At 43.9% G+C, this 17,487-nt stretch overlaps 1 pseudogene; it reads left to right on the forward strand.

The window, feature by feature from the left end:
* Positions 1-730: 730 nt before the first annotated feature.
* Positions 731-1,347, forward strand: LOC110134461 (voltage-dependent anion-selective channel protein 3 pseudogene; annotated as a pseudogene).
* Positions 1,348-17,487: the final 16,140 nt, after the last annotated feature.

Genomic DNA, 17,487 nt, shown 5'->3' on the forward strand with positions numbered 1-17,487 from the left:
TTCATCAGAGGATATGGGTTTGGTATAGTTGGATAGATCTGAGAGACAAGTTTTGTAATGGAGGGGACTTTTATACTTCTGGTCATGCTTACACTGATGCAGGAAAAGCACCAGGAAAGCTAGAAACCAAATATAAGATCAGCAACTATGGGCTTGTGTATGTGTGTGTGCTCAGTCGTGTCTGACTCTTGGCCATCTTGTCTACTATAGCCCACCATGCTCCTTTGTGCGTGGGGTTTTCCCAGCAAGAATTCTGGAGTGCGGCTTCCTGAGTGGCTCAGTGCTAAAGAATTCACCTGCCAATGCAAGAAACATGGATTCAATCCCTGATCCGGGAAGATCCCACATGTTGAGGAGCAACTGTGCTCTAGAATGTAGGAGCCACAACTATTGAGTCCACGTGCTGCAGCTACTGAATCCAGGCACCCTAGAGCCCATACTCTGCAACAAGGGGAGCCGCCACAATGAGAAGCTCACACACCACGACTAGAGAAAAAGCCCACATAGCAATGAAGACCCAGGCAGCCTAAATACATAAACAAATAAAATCATGCTTAAAGTGTTTGTTAAGAATACTGGAGTGGGGTGCCATTTCCTTCGCCAGGGGATCTTCCCAGCCCAGGGGTTGACCCCTCATCTGCATCTCCTGCACTGGCAGGTGCATTCTTCACCACTGAGCCACCTGGGAAGCCTACCCATGGGCTTACTTACACTCTAAAATGAAAAATTTCTTGGGACAGAAACTTCTTTGTAGAATAAGTTGGCTGAAGGGTTGAAACTGACTCTTGATACTAATATTGTTATTGAACACAGGAAAGAAGAGTGAGAATTTGAAGGTCTCCTATAAATGGGATTGTTCTAGTTTTGGCAGTAACGTTGGCACAGATTTTTCTGAACCATTTGTAACTTGGCTGTGTTAGTCTTTGAGGGCAGGCTTACTGACCATTAGATGAATTTCATCAGTTTTGTCCAAACTGTTGCAGAATACTTTTGTCCTGGATTACAGGCTTCCAGCCCCACAGTTACATGAACCATGGCATTGAATTTGGAGATTCTATCCCCCAGAAGGTTACAGGAAGATTGAAATGTCCCTGAACGTCGCTTGGATGACTGGTGGTTAACAATACCCATTTTGACTGATAAATACAAAGTGATAAATACACTTTATCATCACTGATGGATACAAAGTGACTTATATAAGTTTTTTTATCTGCTAAAATAAGTTTTTCCAGGCTGATTGGAATGAGTCATACTCAGACACTTTGCCCAGGAGTCAAATTGACCCGATCTGTTTGAATTGATGGGAGGAACTTCAAGAGAGGAAGTCACAAGTTTGGGGTGGGATGAATTAAGAAGCTTAATGTGGTTTTGAGTAATGTACCAGCTTTGTCCCTGGGAGTTAAGAGAAATGAACCCCATTGTGTCTTGGCCTTAAAATTCTTTTATGAGCTTTGAAAAGTGTAAACTTTTTATTCTTCCAGAGAATTGTAATCTTACCCATACCAAAGTGTAGAGATGGTACGTCCATCCTAAGGGAGGTGCTTGAAGGCGTACCTAGAAGCTGTCACATTGGTGCCACGTCTTAGTTCTGAAGTCTTATTTTGGGTGTGTTCCTCAGCATCAGTGTAGCGTCAGTGGTCCTCCAGTTTGTATATCACATGCTGCCCATCTCACACTTCTTTGTGACCTTTTAATACATTTGCATCAGAGGCAAATAAGTAAATCCACCACATTTGCCACCCAAAAATAGGAAGAATGGTTTAATGCCTGAAAAAAAATGTATAAAATAGATAACTAATGAGAACCTACTGTATAGCACAATGAACTCTGAATGGGAAGGAAATCCAAAAAAGAGGGGATATGTGTATACACACAGCTGATTCACTTTGTTGTTCGGTAGAAACTAACACAACATTATAAAGCAACCATATCCCAATAAAAATTTTTTCTAAAAAAAGCAAATGTTAGTGACTTTGGATCACTGAGATGGATTATCAGGCAACTATTTCCAATTATTATCAGAATGATTTTGTTATTCTGATTAACTGTAGAGAGAAAATTAACTGTGGAGAGAAAATGTTTTGTTCCTAAGCAGAGATTTCTTTTTTTTTTTTTAAGACTTTGTGTGTGAACCATTTTTAAAGACTTTATTGAGTTTGTTGCAACATTGCTTCTGATTTATGTTTCTGTTCAGTTGGCTGTGGTGCCTCGAGGATCTTAGCTTCCGGACCAAAGATTAAACCCACACCCCCTGCGTTGGAAGGTGGAGTCTTAACCACTGGACCATCCTCTCTCCGCTTCCAAATAATTGACCCTAAGTTTGTTCTTTCTTGTCTAATATGGCTGGGATTAGGGGATGGAGCTTGATTTGAATGAATAGAATTTACTTGATTTTCTTGATGATAATATCAAGAACCTCCCCACTCTTGCCTCCACCACCTTCTGCAATTCTTCTGTAACCTTTGGCCTAGGGATCTATTTTAGGCAGCTCTTTCCACAGTCTGTCGGAAATCTCTCTTCTTGTTGAACTAGATTTTGGAGATGTATGAACATCTGGTTTTTGGGCTATGAATTCCCTAAATGCTGATATCATGTTTAATTCTAGCTATTCAGTGAATGTTTAATTTATAAGTCTGTGATACATGAATAAAACCAGCTTTGATGGCTTCATTTTCATCTTTTTCTCAAGACAGATTTTGCTCTCTGTATTTTCCAAAAAAAACCTGATTTTTTTCTTCTCCATTTCAATTCTTTTCATATTTGTTTCCGCAAACCTCTAGTTATCAGTTGTTACCATTGAAAATTCCTTTTCTACTCTCTGTTCCTACTTGTTCATGTTCTAGCCACTAGTCTAGGAAAAACTAGTGGTTTGGAGGTTAAAAAGCACAGGCTGTCCGAGCTCAAATTCTTTGTTGTTGTTGTTGCTTTTTAAAATTGATTTAAATTTATTTCTTTTTAATTGGAGGATTACTGATTCACAGTATTGTGTTGGTTTCTGCCTTACATCAACATGAATCAATCATCGGGATACGTATGTCCCCTCCCTCTTGAAACTCCTTCCTACCTCCCACCCCATCCCACCCTGTAGGTTGTCACAGAGCCCTGGATTTGAGCTCCCTGCGTCATACAGCAAATTCCCACTGGCTATGTTTCATATGGTAATATATATTATTTTTTTAAATTTATTTATTTTAATTGGAGGCTAATTACTTTACAGTGACTTCCCTGGTGGCTCAGACAGTAAAGCCTACAATTCAGGAGACCCGGGTTCAATCCCTGGGTTGGGAAGATCTCCTGGAGAAGGAAATGGCAACCCACTCCAGTATTCTTGCCTGGAAAATCCCATGGACGGAGGAGCCTGGTAGCTATAGTCCATGAGGTCACAAAGAGTCAGACACGACTAAGAGACTTCACTTTCACTTTTTACTTTACAATACTGTAGTGGTTTTTGCTCTATCTCTCAATTCATCCCACCCTGTCCTTCCCCAGCAGTGTCCACAGAATTCTGATCCCACCACTGGTTTGTAACTTCTGTGGGCCTCCGTGACTTCATCTATAAACTGTGGCTGCTGAGAGAAGCTATGCTATAGAGTTGTTGGGGGAGGGGTCGGGAATGCAAAGCAGCTAGTGTGGAATCTGGCAACTGAAGAAGGGTTCAAGGACTGTTGACTGGTAGTGGTGTTGCCTCAATGGATATAGGCAGTAACGCTATTTAGGTAGACAGTCCTTCCTTCATGGCCTTTGTCCAACTCTGGACTTGATCCTATGAGGAGAGAATGGATCACTGGCCAGTGAGAGAAAATCTGGAAGAATGGGTTAGGGGCCCCAGGGAAGCAGTGACTGAGAAGGGCGACGGCTGCCACTTGCCCAGCGACTTCCAGTTCCAGAAGCACTTTCTGCACCCAGACCCTTGATGCCCCAGCATCTCCACCATCTGCACAGACTCATGAGATTCGGTGCCTCTGCTTATCAGCTGTATTAGTTCCTCCCTTAAAAGGAAGAAGCCACAACCTAGAGACACAAATCATTTGCCAGGGGCACACAACCAGCGAGTGATAAAGCTGAGCTGAGGTTCCAGGTCTTCAGAGGACCAGCCTAGGACCTTTGGGAGACCGAGGCTGCTGGGCCTGTTATTCGTGTTCTCCTGATCCACTACATTTCCACATAATCTACCCTGCTTCCAGGAGCCTTGCCTTCTAATCTGCCCCAGTTACATCTTCTCATCCCCACCAGCCCTAGAGTCAGTCCTGGATGCCACAGATGCAAAACATGAGTATCCCCACCCCTCCTCACATACCTAGGAGGCTTGAGGGTAAGCCACTAGTCCAGACTCAGTCCGGCAGCCTGGCCACAACTTCTTGGCTCAAGTGTCTCCCAGAAGGACCTTATGTAAGACCTTGCAGCTTCCAGAAGCATCCAGAGTGCTCACCTGTCTGAAGGCCTCTCTCCCTGCACCCATCTCTAGCTAAGCACTCCCTCCTTGCATCTGATCTGTTGCCGTTTAGTCTCTAGGCCGTGGGGAGGCCAGCCTCACTCAGAATCCCAGTTCAGTTGTCAGGGACCTTGGCACCCAGCCCGGCCCCATCTCTGGGTTTGAACTGACCCATAGTGCCATGTCCTGCCACAAACAGATGTCAGGGAACAGTGCTTCATCCTCTTGGCTCCTGAGCACACGAAGGCTGCCTCATCCCCCAGTCCCAAGGTTTGCCCACCTGAATATAGATGCTTTCTTTACCCCTGATTCAGAAACCAGGACCCCCCCGCCCCCCGCAATTCCTCTGTTCTTACTTCCTACCACCCATTTTGTCAAAGCCCTCATGATATTTTGCATCCAAGTAGCCTCAATTTCAACACAACCATAGGATTGCTAATACCGCTTTATGGAGTAGAATTAGACTGTGACATTGAACAAATCATTTTACTGCTTCAAGACTTTACTTTCTTTTAGTTTTCTAATGGGCATTAAATTAGACGGCACCTTTCTAATATAAAATTCTGTGTATTTGGAGCTGAAACATCTTTTCTATTACATGAGGACTCTGAGAGATAACATGGTTATTGGTCTGATGACTTTAAGTAAGTCTGCCTTCCAGGAGGAGATTCTGAAATTTTATCTGCCATAGACAAAGAACTCTAGCTTTATTTCTAACTCATATCCTGCATGCCATTGCTTAAGAATGACCTTTTCTCTTTACATAACCAACATCATATTGGTCATTATTTTAACTTTCAAATCTACCTTTGATACTTCTGTAAAATATTCTCAACTTTCTGCATTGTTACTTGCATAAAAGCAGTAGTATCAGTTCATAAGGTTGGAAGGCTTAAATGAGGTGTATTTAAACCTTCTACTAAAGTACTTGACATAATTAGTAGTATATAGTACTACTTCCATTGATACTCAAACAGTGTTTAAGGCAGATAATGAAGGGAAAAACAGCTACCGATCTATTCCCTGGAGAGATGTAATGAGACAGCTTGGACTTCTTGGGATAAGCTGAGACAGATACGAATTTATAAACATGGCAGAGATGAACCTACAGAACTTGGTGACTGATGTAAGGGACAAAGGAAAACAAAAGCCCCAAAGCACAAATTTAGGAGAATGTGAGTGTGCTAACATGGCCTGAAATTAGGAAGTGACAGAGGAGTTAGTATTGGTAGATAGAGGAGAAGGTAAATTTTGGCTGTTTTGAATTTAAAATGATGATAATACATCAAAGAGTGTGTAATACAAGCTTTGGTTAAAAGGTTGACTCTGGAAAGGTAGATTTGGAGATTATTGTAATAAGTGCATTTATTTGAAAAGTAAAAAGGAACAAGAGTTCAGTATAAAGACAGCAGACCAGAGGACTAGGATTGACATCTGGGGATCCCCACAGTTGACATGATGTGGGAAAGGAGTCACTGAAAGATTTCAGGAGGGTTTCCCTGATGGTTCAGCAGTTAAGAATCTGCCTGCCACGCAGGAGACTAGCATTCAGTGCTGAGTCAGAAAGATCCCCTGGAGGAGGAAATGGCAAGCCACTCCAGTATTCCTGCTGGTAAATCCCGTGGACAGAGGAGCCTGGCTGGCTACAGTCCTTGGGGTCACAAAACAGTTGGACACTACTTAACACCTAAACAACAACAGAAACATTAACTAAACCAATGCTACAAAATGAACAAGAGACCAAAAAGACTCCTGCAGAGACATCATGACTTGAGGACAAAGGTACCAAAATAAACAGGAGCTGAAAGGGAGAAAAGGGCGGAGCTGTCACTGATCCCTAAAACAAACAAAAAAAGAAAGATGAAAGGAAGGAGCAGAGACTCGAATGTAGGTCACGGAAGTCATGAATCAGGGAAGGGATTTTCCGAAAGGAAAGCAGGGTCCACTGTGCCCAGGGTTCCTGTGGGGAGAAAAGATTGAGGAGATTAGGAAAAGAATTCTGCAGTTGGTGCAGCGACAGCAAGGAACCCAGACTGGGAGGAACCAGGTGGGAATAGCACCTGCCCATTGATCTTAGACATAAATATACAGAGAGAACTAGGTTGTGGCTAGGGGTAGCAGGGCAAACAGAGGAGGTTATCATTTGTTCTTGGAGAGGCCAGTACCACCAGTAATCCTCAGAGTGAGCTTCCATTCATCTCCAGCCCTTGCCACCGCTCATCTCTTCATGGAAATGCTGCCTTGTCCCACTGCCACTGCCACCACCCTAGTCTGACTTCTATTAACTCTCATCTTCTTCTTTAGATCTGGCTATGGCTACCGTGCTCATCAACCTCATCCACTGGAGCCCAACCTCACCATTTCTGATGATGCCCTGGATCCTGTGACCATTAACAAACACGTCTAAAGATCATTTCTCATTCAAAGGCATCATCAGGAATGAATGTTATTTTAGCTGATTTGTTTTCTTCTGCTTTGACACAAATATCTAAAAAATGATAACAATTGTAATTCAGATCACTCCTCTCAAGCACACTCAGAGTTCCCTTACCTTTTACACCGTAATTGCATCAAGAGCTGTATCCAACTGTTTTTTGGAGCATGCACTGGGGAATAACCTCTCTGCCTAGCCCATTTTGTCAGTGATTCTTAGAATCCTATTTCCTCCACAAAGTCTCTGTGGTTGGATTTCTCTAATTCCTGTCATGTTAAGCATAAGACTTCCACAATGATTTCCCATTTTTCCTCTTCCCATACATACTACCTATATCCCATTTAAGTAACAAAAGTGTGTGCCAATGAATAATGAAGATACAGTAACTGAATCATATAAGTAATGTTTTATTTCCCTTCTGTTGTTGGTTTTACCCAATAAGCTAGCCTGCAGCTGCTGCTGCCTGAGTTAGCATCATTTTGCACTACCCTACATCATACAGGTCAGAAGCCATGTCTAATCTAGCACGTGTAACTAAAGGCCATCCTCTATACTCCAGGATCCTTATAACATGAGAAATGGTACTTTACTGGTGCTTTTTGTTGATGAGTTGATAATCACTGTGACCCTATTCCTATTCTCTATGAGTTCATCTTTCATGGTGACAACCAGAGAGCCTCAGTTTTCTTCAAGTTCTTTTGAACCCACAGTGTGTATATGTGCTCAGTTGCTCAGTTGTGTCCAACTCTTTGAGACCTCATGGACTTTAGCCTGCCAGTTCGTGGAATTTTCCCGGCAAGAATACTGGAGTGGGTTGCCTTTTACTACTCTAGGGGATCTTCCTGACCCAGGGATTGAACCTGCATCTCCTACATTGGCAGGCAGATTCTTTACCGCTGAGCCACTTGGGAAGCCCCCAGAAGCCACTATAGGCATCATTAACTTTCTTGGTTGTCAGCAGCTCTGAGTCTCAGCCCTCCTCTCAGAGAGTTTCTCTCTTAATACTTTTGTATCATAGTGTTTTTCTGCTTTCCTTGCATTCTGTTCTCCCTTTGGGCAAGTACAGCAATTATTTTCTGATTGGAAGAGTTCTCCACAGTCTAGCTTCTAGTTATATATGTTTCAAACTTTTTTTCTCCTCCACCACACATGTTTTCATTCTAATTTTAGATGCCATAGGACACAGTCATATCACAGTATGACCTCTGGCCCTGGACTTAGGAGTATTCCTGGAAGTCATATCTGCTTTGGGAAGCCCAGTAGTAACTATATGTTGAAGTTACTGAAAGCCTCATCTATAAATCCCATTCCACCAAAACTAAGTGTACTCATAATTCACTTTCCCCTTAACAGAATCTCCAGAATGCTCATAATCATTCCAATGACACCTGACAAGTAGAGATATGATGGAGAGGAGGTTGAAGTGAAAAAGTACAGTAGATTTAACCAATTGTAGTTAAGCTATCTTCTCTCTGAAAATTTACAAAACCCTGTGAACACAGTTCTGGGACCCTTAAGGGCCTTGGGAGACGGTGTCAGTGCCAGTGAGGGGCTTTGAAATTAAAACTTTGTTAAATCATGGCAAATCCACCTTTCTGCTCTTTCAGTTTTGCTTCCTCATTGGCAAAACAAGAACAGTAATAGCTTTGCCTATTTGAAAGGCTGTCATGATATATATAATAAAATCATCTGTGTTTTTTAAAAGTGCTTTTTATTACTATTTAATGCATCATTAGAGATTGTTCTCACACGTATTTTCTAAAATTGGCTATAACATCTCCCGTCCAACATTCCCTTCTTATAAAAATTGCTGACACTCCTCTCGTGGAGAGATGAATACTCTGTTCCCTCTCTTTTATTTTGCACTTGTGCTCACATGACCCCTCAAACCATGTCATAAAAGGTCATGTGCCTTGCACCTGGCTCTGTGGGGACCTTTACTCTTGCAACACAATAGCTGTGAGGAAGCCCAAGTTATAGCGAAGTCCACACGAAGAAGAGACACCACCTCCAACCCTCCAGCCGCATGAGGGGGCCCTCATGAAAGCGGACCCCCCAGCCCCAGTGAAGCTGATATTGAGTAGAACAAAGACAACCTATAGATTCATGAGCAAAATAAATGGTGGTGGGTTTAAGCCTTTAGGCTTCAGAGTGGTCTGACGTGAGGGAACTATCCATCTTGCCAATGAAATCCAATGAAACCCATCTCCATTCACTCCAGACTGAACTTCTCTCCGTTCTATGACTGCATTTCGCAGTTCCCTGCCCCATGCCTTTCTCACACCATTACTTTCATGGGACTGTCTTCTTCCCTTTGAAATCTTACCTCTCCTTGATGGGTTCGCTCAGCTGCCACATATTCTGTGAAGCCCCCCTCATTGCCCTGGTTGGTTGTGATATCTTTCTCCTCTCAAAGTTTGGAGAACTTTATTTCTACCACTTATATTTATTGCCACAATTAATATTCAGCACACTTCAGTCCTGCCCAGGCCAAGTACTGACCGCTCAGAAGAGGGCCTCTTGTGTTATTTCTCCTGGGATCAGGTGACCCTCCACCTTGCAGCAAAGTTGATTGCGCATAGTCTTAGCTCCTCTAGTAGCCTGTATACACCTTCAGGGCAGAGTGCCTCATATATTTTTGTCAGTGTTTCCATCCCCCATGCAAAACACAGGGTCTTGCCTATAATATCCTATACATATATATATTACTTTATGAATGTTTTGTTGAGACTTAAAAAATAGATCCCTGACTCATAAAAGAGGAAGTCCAGAGAGTATATCTTGGGGGAAAAGAGCTTAAAACTTTAAAATTTTAAATAACTTGAAAAATAAGATAAATTCTCTCAAATCAGGATCATGAAGCCATATGATTTTTGATCTGAGAGCTTAGTGATCATCTGATGGGATCTCATACTCTGGTGTGCAAAAGAATGGCTTGGGGAGAACTAGTGGGTGTTGGTGGGGAAAGAATGCAGATTCTGCATTCCACTCCCAGACGTTCTGAATAAGTAGGTCTGGGTGCGGCTGATGAAATCTCCTTGGTGAGCTCTGCAGATCACTCTGATGCTGATGGTCCTTGGACCACACTGGCAGAAACCCTGGTTTAGCCAGCCCCCCTCTGTTGGTGTCGGGTTTATTTCTGTGCGCTTTGAGCTGCTCGTGGCTGTTGGTTGCTACAGACTAGAAGAGGTAGCGTGGCTAGGAGAGAGACAATGGGAAAGCCATCACTTCAGGGCTATGTTTGAAGGAGAAATCACTGCCTTTGATCTTTGGGTGGTGGCAAAACCCTTCATGGAGATTAGCAGAGAAGCAAGTAGCCTGGTTGGGGAATCTTCTGTCTGGAGGTGTCCTCGGGTGGGGTCACCCATTTCCTCATAGTTAAATAAATTGTTAATGATGTGAATCACTTGGTGCAGTTCAGTCTCCACCTTTGGCTACCTGATTGCTACCAGTCCAATGTCTAATTTCATTTACAGAGATAACATTAGAAGCCTGGATTCCAATATCAGATTATCTACTTCTCTGCCTTTTTTCTCAGAATAAAATCTATGCAGTTCCGAATCCTTCAACTATTTGGAGATAAACCCACAGAATATTTTCAGCTTTTTCTTCCAGTTTCACTCTCCCCATCTTCTAGAATCCTTCACACAGTAAACAAGTCTGCTCTGGAATCTGAGTCTCCAGAGGAGGCCTCTGAGCCACCACTTATGCCTGTGCTCTCACCCTGGGGGCTCTAAGAGATAGCGCTCAGCCTTTCAAGTATCTATATTGCCCTAGGATAAAAATGCCAGATGACCTTTCACTCAAACAGCTTTTTTGTCCCTAGTATCTTCCTCATCTTAGATGGCAGAGAGGAAAGAAAGCCAGGAAGCAGTAGGCAGCTACCAGTGACTCACGGTGAATTAGCTTCCACTGTGAATTACTCAGGAGCTGCAGAAAAGCCACCTTCTATAAAATGTTAGGCCCTTCTGAGAACACTCATCATCTTCCCCAATCTTTGTGCATTTTAAATTTTTCATAAATATCTGCCTAGAACGTAGTCTAGAGATGGGCATCCATTAACTGATGGAGACTCTGTTGAGCCTGCATACTGGGCTAGTGAGCTATGCTCCACAAACATAACCACAAAGATGGGCAAGTCTCTCTCATTGCCACAGACTTTCCTTAGAGCAAAATTCCAGACTTCCTATCATTGTCTTTAATGATTACGTGTTGTTGATTTTGTTATAACACAGACATTTAGCATTTGTATCAACATACAAAGCACTCTCTCCCACATGTGCTCATTTCATTTACCACAACCCTGCGAGACAGGTATTGGTTTAAATCAAGAAGCCCAGGCTCAGAGAGGCCCAGTGACTCCTCTAAGATCACAGAGCTAATAAGTGATGGTTGGGAACTTGACCTGGGACCTCAGCGCCAGTTCCAGCCGCTCGTGTCGTGTGGCACTTGCTCCATGTATGAACCAACCAGGGCCCACACAGCTTGTTCATGAGAGAAATTGGACCTGGGCCTGGAAGCAGTCACAGGGGTGCACCTCTCAGACCTCCAGTGACCGGGGGCATCGCTGGTCCGGGTTACCAGCTACTGCTCTGAAATCTCTCTCTGCCTTGGCTGAGGCCAACCGCCCCACAGGCAGCTCCCCGCCAATGACTGATGGGGGCAGGGCCCTAGGAACAGGCCCTTCCTGGGAGACATGGAGCTCCTCTGGCTGGCTGGTGACTCTGTCTCAGGCTCCCTTTGACCTTGCCCAATGTTCCTTCATCGGAAGAATTCATCCCATCTTCCTTCTCTTTTACTCAAGACTGATGGCAGGCCCACTTTCTCCAGCTCCTTGATCAGTCCCTGGCGGCCACTTCTCCAAGGACTGGGCTTATCACAGCCTGCCTCATTCCTTGGTGCTGCTGGCCCTTTGAGCCACATCTTCAGGTTTAGGAAGCTGGCAGGAGGGTGGTGTGGTGGGGATGATGCGGAACTAGCATACAGATTCTAGTGAAACAGCAGATGAACCAAAAAGACAAAAAAAATAAAAGCCTGGGTAATTTTCAACATGCTTGCCCACACTGGGCTGAATCTGTCCTGAGACATGGAATGTTCAGGGGGAAACTTAAGCAGGGAAATAACCACTGCCTCTGGCATGTCTGCATGGGCAGTCTTCGGTCAGGAGAAGTGCTTTTCCTAAGCAGCAGTCCTCCCCATGAAGCCTGTCTCACTGTTCGAGCTTCAGCACCTCTCTTGGGTTTCAGAAACTGCGGTCCTGGAGAGTTGTTTCTATTGACCTTTGAACTGCATGTGATGGGGAAGAGGCAACCAGCTATGAGGCATACTTATTAAAGAAATAGCTGTGTTGATACCTCCTGAGAGGAAGACGTCAGAGAAGGCATTAGTCTTTGCCTATATCTGTCATTTGAAGAAAGACCGATTTCGAAACTGTAATCCCACGTGCTTTCATCACCCGAGTCACAGAACAGGCTTACGGTTCCTGAGTTCACCTGCTGAACACACACTGAGCCCTGCCGTGGCCACGTGCTGGGGTTCAGAGGAGAAATACCACCTAATGGAGTGAGTCACCACCACGTGTCCGGGACACATGCCAAGGGAGATGGTCCACAGAGACTCTCGGGTTGAGATAGCTTGATTTACTGAAAACCGACTTTTTTTTTTACCTTGCCAGTAAACATATTTACCATAAACTCAATGTTGCCATTTTTTTTTTGCATTTTTTAAAATTTATTTTTAATTGGAGGATAATTGCTTTATAATGTTGTGTTGGGTTGACTTCTGCTATACAACGTGAATCAGCGATAAGTGTACATATGTCCCCTCTCTCTTGAACCGTCGTCCTCCCCAGCCCATCCACCCTCTAGATTGTCACAGAGTACCCCGTTAACCTCCCTGTGTTACACAACAACTTTCCATTAGCTATCTATTTTACATATGATGATGTGTATGTTTCAATGCAACTCTCTCAATTCACTGTGTCCACAAGTTTGTTCTCCATGTCTGTGTCTCCATTCCTGACCCGCAAATAGGTTCATCAGTACCATTTTTCTAGATTCCATATATACACGTTAATACATGGTATTTATTTTTTTTTTCTGATTCACTTCATACGCTGCCATTTTAAAAGCACACAGCAATTATCCTCCAGTGGGTTACTAATTAATCTAGGTGTGGCTGGGGACAGCTGGATACCAGTACGTGGAGTGACAGTACCAGTGTTATCAGACCACCACTGCTGGCCCTTTGTTGTTTAGTTGCTCAGTCATGTCCAACTCTTTTGTGACCCTGTGGACTGTGGCCCACCAGGCTCCTCGGTCCCTGGGATTTTCCAGGCAACAATACTGGAGTGGGTTGCCATTTCCTTCTGTAGGGGATCTTCCCGACCCAAGGATCAAATCTGTGCCTCCAGCGAGTCTCCTGCATTGCAGGCGAATTCCTTACTTTACGCAGCATGAACTGATGGCTTTATTCAGGGGCCATGATCCTAAGAGGTTCCACTTTTTTTTTTTTTTTTTGCTATTTTACAGCATCCTGGAGCTCTAGATGGTCCCAATGTCCTAAAATGATCAGTAGGCAGAAGGATGGGGTTTGCATATCAGTGAGCAAAGGTGTACAACATCCTCTAGATCTGAGCTGTCCGACAGCCACATGTGACTACTGAGTGCTTGAAACATGATTAGTCTGAACTGAGATGAGCTGAATGTGTAAAATACACAATGGATTTTGAACACCTTAGTAAAATATCTCATTAATAATTCTGATATTAATTACATGTTGAAATGATAATGCATGCTCAGCCACTCGGTCATGTCCAACTTTTTACAACTCCACGGACTGTAGCCTGCCAGGCTACAGTCTGTCCATGGGATTTTCCAAGCAAGAATACTGGAGTGGGTTGCCATTTCCTTGGGGACATATTGGATTAAATAACACATATTATTAAAATCAATTTCTTCTATTTCTTTTTACATTTTTAAAGTGGCTACTAGAAAATTTACGCTCATGTAAGAAACTCAGATTATGTTGCACAGCGCTGTTCCAGGTGTCATGTTCAGTGAAGGCAGTGATTGTATCTATTTTTGCTCATCTAATTACCATTGTAACCACAGAATTCAGCACACTCTCTAGCATTGAAAAGGACTCAGATATTCAAGGAACAAATGAAAATATAAATTAACAAATAAACACTAGTTACTTATTTCTCTGAAGCCAAGAAGGATTTCCTCCCCTTCCTTACCTTAACCTAACACCTGAGAAGGAAACTGGATATTTGCAAACTTTATTTTTCAGCTTTGAATCTCCTGTCCTGAACTCCCCTGAGTGTACATCTGACTTCCATAAAAGGGTAATAGACCTCTTAAACTTAACATCTCCAAAGTGGAATTCTTCTTCTTCTTTATAACTTTTGGTTGTGCTGCTTAGCACAGGAGGATCTTTGTTCCCAGACCAGGGATTGAACCCTTGCCCCTGCATTGGAAGTGTGGAGCCCTAACCACTGGACCACCAGGGAAGTCCCCAAAGATAAGTCTTTCTTTCTTTATTTTTTCTGTCAAACTCATTTCTGCCAAAGTCCTTCTAGTCTCAATAAATGGAACCACAATCCCCCAGTTTTTTAGAGTGAAAAACCTCATCAATTTAAGTACTCTTATTTCCCCCATTAATAATAGCCCAACCCTACCCAACCAAGAAACAAGTCTTTATTGGTTCTACTGCAAAACATATTCCAGAAGCATCCACTTTCTCCACCACTGCTACCACTCTGGTACAAGCCACCTTGGTCTCTCACTGGTTCTACTGTTCCTACTTGGACCACGTGTTGCTGCCCCTGCTCCCAGAAACTCTGTGAACCATTGCTATCCTGCTGACAAAGACGAGGAAATGCTTGCCCAACAAACTTGAACGTAAGAACATTTTAAAGGGCTTCCTAGGTGGCTCACTAGTAAAGAATCTGCCTGCCAATGCAGGAGACACAGGAGACAAGAATTCGATCCCTGGATAAGGAATATCCCCTGAAAGAGAAAATGGCAACCCACTCCAGTATTTTTTCGGGGGTGGGGGGAGTGGGCGGTGGTGGGGAGATACACCATGGACAGAGGAGCCTGAAGGGGCTACAGGCCGTGGGGCCGTGAGGAGCTGGACAAGACTGAGCACACTCACGAGAAAATTTAATACGCATTTAACAAACGTGCTTCAATCTAGCAGACAAACTGGTGGATGCAAACAGGAGGGGCAGTCATCTAAATATGTACCTGCCTTCAGTTAGGCTAGTCCAGACAGAAATTGACTCTATTTACAAAGCTCTCCACAGATGTGGGATCCAGAGATAGGCAGGCCAAGGCTTTGCCCCCGTTTCCCATTTTTCCCCAGCCTTCTCCCAGTGGTGGTACAATAGCCCTACAGTATCACTCTCCACCCCCGTGGTGTTGGGCTCACTTCACCATTCATGCTCCCCCGCTCAGCAAAGCAGAACCCTCCCTTCCCACTTAGAACACACAAGACATACAAATGACCTTCCATTGCTGGATCACAGATAAGATGAAGGAGAAATCAAACACTCGTGCAACTTAGGTGAAAGTGTTAGTCGCTCAGTCAGGGTCATGTCTGAATCTTTGTGACCGCATGGACTGTAGCCCACCAGGCTCCTCTGTCCATGGGATTCTCCAGGCAAGAATGTATTCATTCAAATACATTCCCTTCTCCAGGGGATCTTTCTGACCCAGGGATGGAACTCAGATCTTCTGCACTGCAGGCTGATTCTTTGTACCTTCTGAGCTACCAGGGAAGCCCTATGGAACTAAATCACAGGTTATTCATTGAGTTTGCACTGCTGCAGAATTGCAGAGAAAATTAGCTTAAGGGAAGAGGGACATGCCTAGCAGGAATCTTTAACAGGAATTTGGCTGTTCCCTTCCACAACAGGAGAACAGGCGCCTTCTGTGCTCATCTCTGCAATTAGACTAAGGCTCTCCATCTCCATGGCCTCCCTCCCCCAGACCCCAAATTTCACCTTCTCCTGTGGTGTGCATGCTGTGTGCTAAGTCGCTTCAGTCGTGTCCAACTCTGTGCATCTGGCTCTCTGCTCTAACTCGCTTTCACTTCCTCTCGAGGCCTTCCCTCCCAGCCTTTGTAGAGACCGCCTTGCTCCTTCTGTCATTCTCAATCCCCAATTTTTAGTTTTCCATTGTTTTAATTTTAATAGTCCATATTGCCACCTTACATTGTTATAGCTGTTTCTTTCTTGTTGGTCCCTCCCTGTTAGAATACAAGCTCTCAGATGGTGAACAAGACTTCTCTATTCACTGCTATTTCCCTGAAATCTACCTGGAGCAGCCAGTGCCCGACACAGAAAGCATTCAATAAATACCTGTCGAATAAATCACTAAGTAGTTTAAATACCTTTCCCTAAAACTGAAGGCCTTTTATATGCATACTCCAATGTACCTTTAGAGTAACTAAGTCCTAGTATGTTAAAGGTAGAGTGGACCACGTTAGACTTATCTTACCCACTCCAGTATTCTTGCCTGGAAAATCCCATGGACAGAGGAGCCTGGCTGGCCACAGTCCACGGGGTGGCAAAGAGTCCGACTGACTGAGCGACTAAGCGCAGCACAGCAGAATCATCTTACACATCCAGAGTATTTTTAAAATAAGTGTATTCATTTATTTTTGACTGTGCTGGGTGTTTGTTGCTCTGCAGGCTTTTCTCTAGCTGCAACAAGCGGGGGCTACTGTGGGTTGCAGCGCACAGGCTTCTCCTTGCTGTGGCTTCTCTTGTTGGGAGCACAGCCTCTGGGGCACAAGGTCTCAGCAGCTGCAGCGCACGGGCTTAGATGCTCCACGGCATGTGACGTCTTCCCAGATCAGGGATCAAACTCGTGTCTCCTGAATTGACAGGTGGATTTTGTACTACTGAGCCACCAAGGAAGCCCCATCCAAAGCATTTTAAACTTGACACCAGTGAAGCCCAGACAGGTAAAGCCCAATCTGGAGGTCAAATCACACAGTTAATTGGTGAAAAAGCCAGAACTGAAAAGTTGGTCTCCCCAGGCCTATTCCAGGCTTACCTAACCCAAGCCAATTCCTGCCATCTGCCTTCCTCTTATACTTTCTGAGTTTAAGAGGAATGGACATTTGAAACTCTGTTATTATACCTTTAACACATGCATTTAACAGGTATTTGTAGATAACTCACCTGTTACCACCAGGCATACCACAGGGGCTTCATGTCATATAAAGTTGAATAAGACACAGTCTGTATGTGTGCATATTACACAGACACGTGATCACAACTGTGACAAGACCTATACCAGAAACATCATGAAGAGCCGTGGGAGCACCTCCAGAGGAAGGAAAGATTACTTTACTCCCAAGGGAACGAGAAGCAGTTCTACCAGAGGTGACTTATCAGTTCAATTATATAAACATGTATCAAGTGCCAGGCACGGGGCTGGAAGGTGTCTAGCCACTGCGTATTTGCTATCAAGGAGCTCCAAGACAGGCCACAGGGCCAAAGGCATAGACATACCTGCTACAGCAAAGGCCCTGAGTCTGAACCACAGGTAGTCTAGGAACAACAAATACTCTTGAACAATAAATGTGTTTGTGTGTGTGGGTGATT

This window comes from Odocoileus virginianus, chromosome 32, assembly GCF_023699985.2.
Source record: "Odocoileus virginianus isolate 20LAN1187 ecotype Illinois chromosome 32, Ovbor_1.2, whole genome shotgun sequence".
Lineage (NCBI taxonomy): Eukaryota > Metazoa > Chordata > Mammalia > Artiodactyla > Cervidae > Odocoileus > Odocoileus virginianus.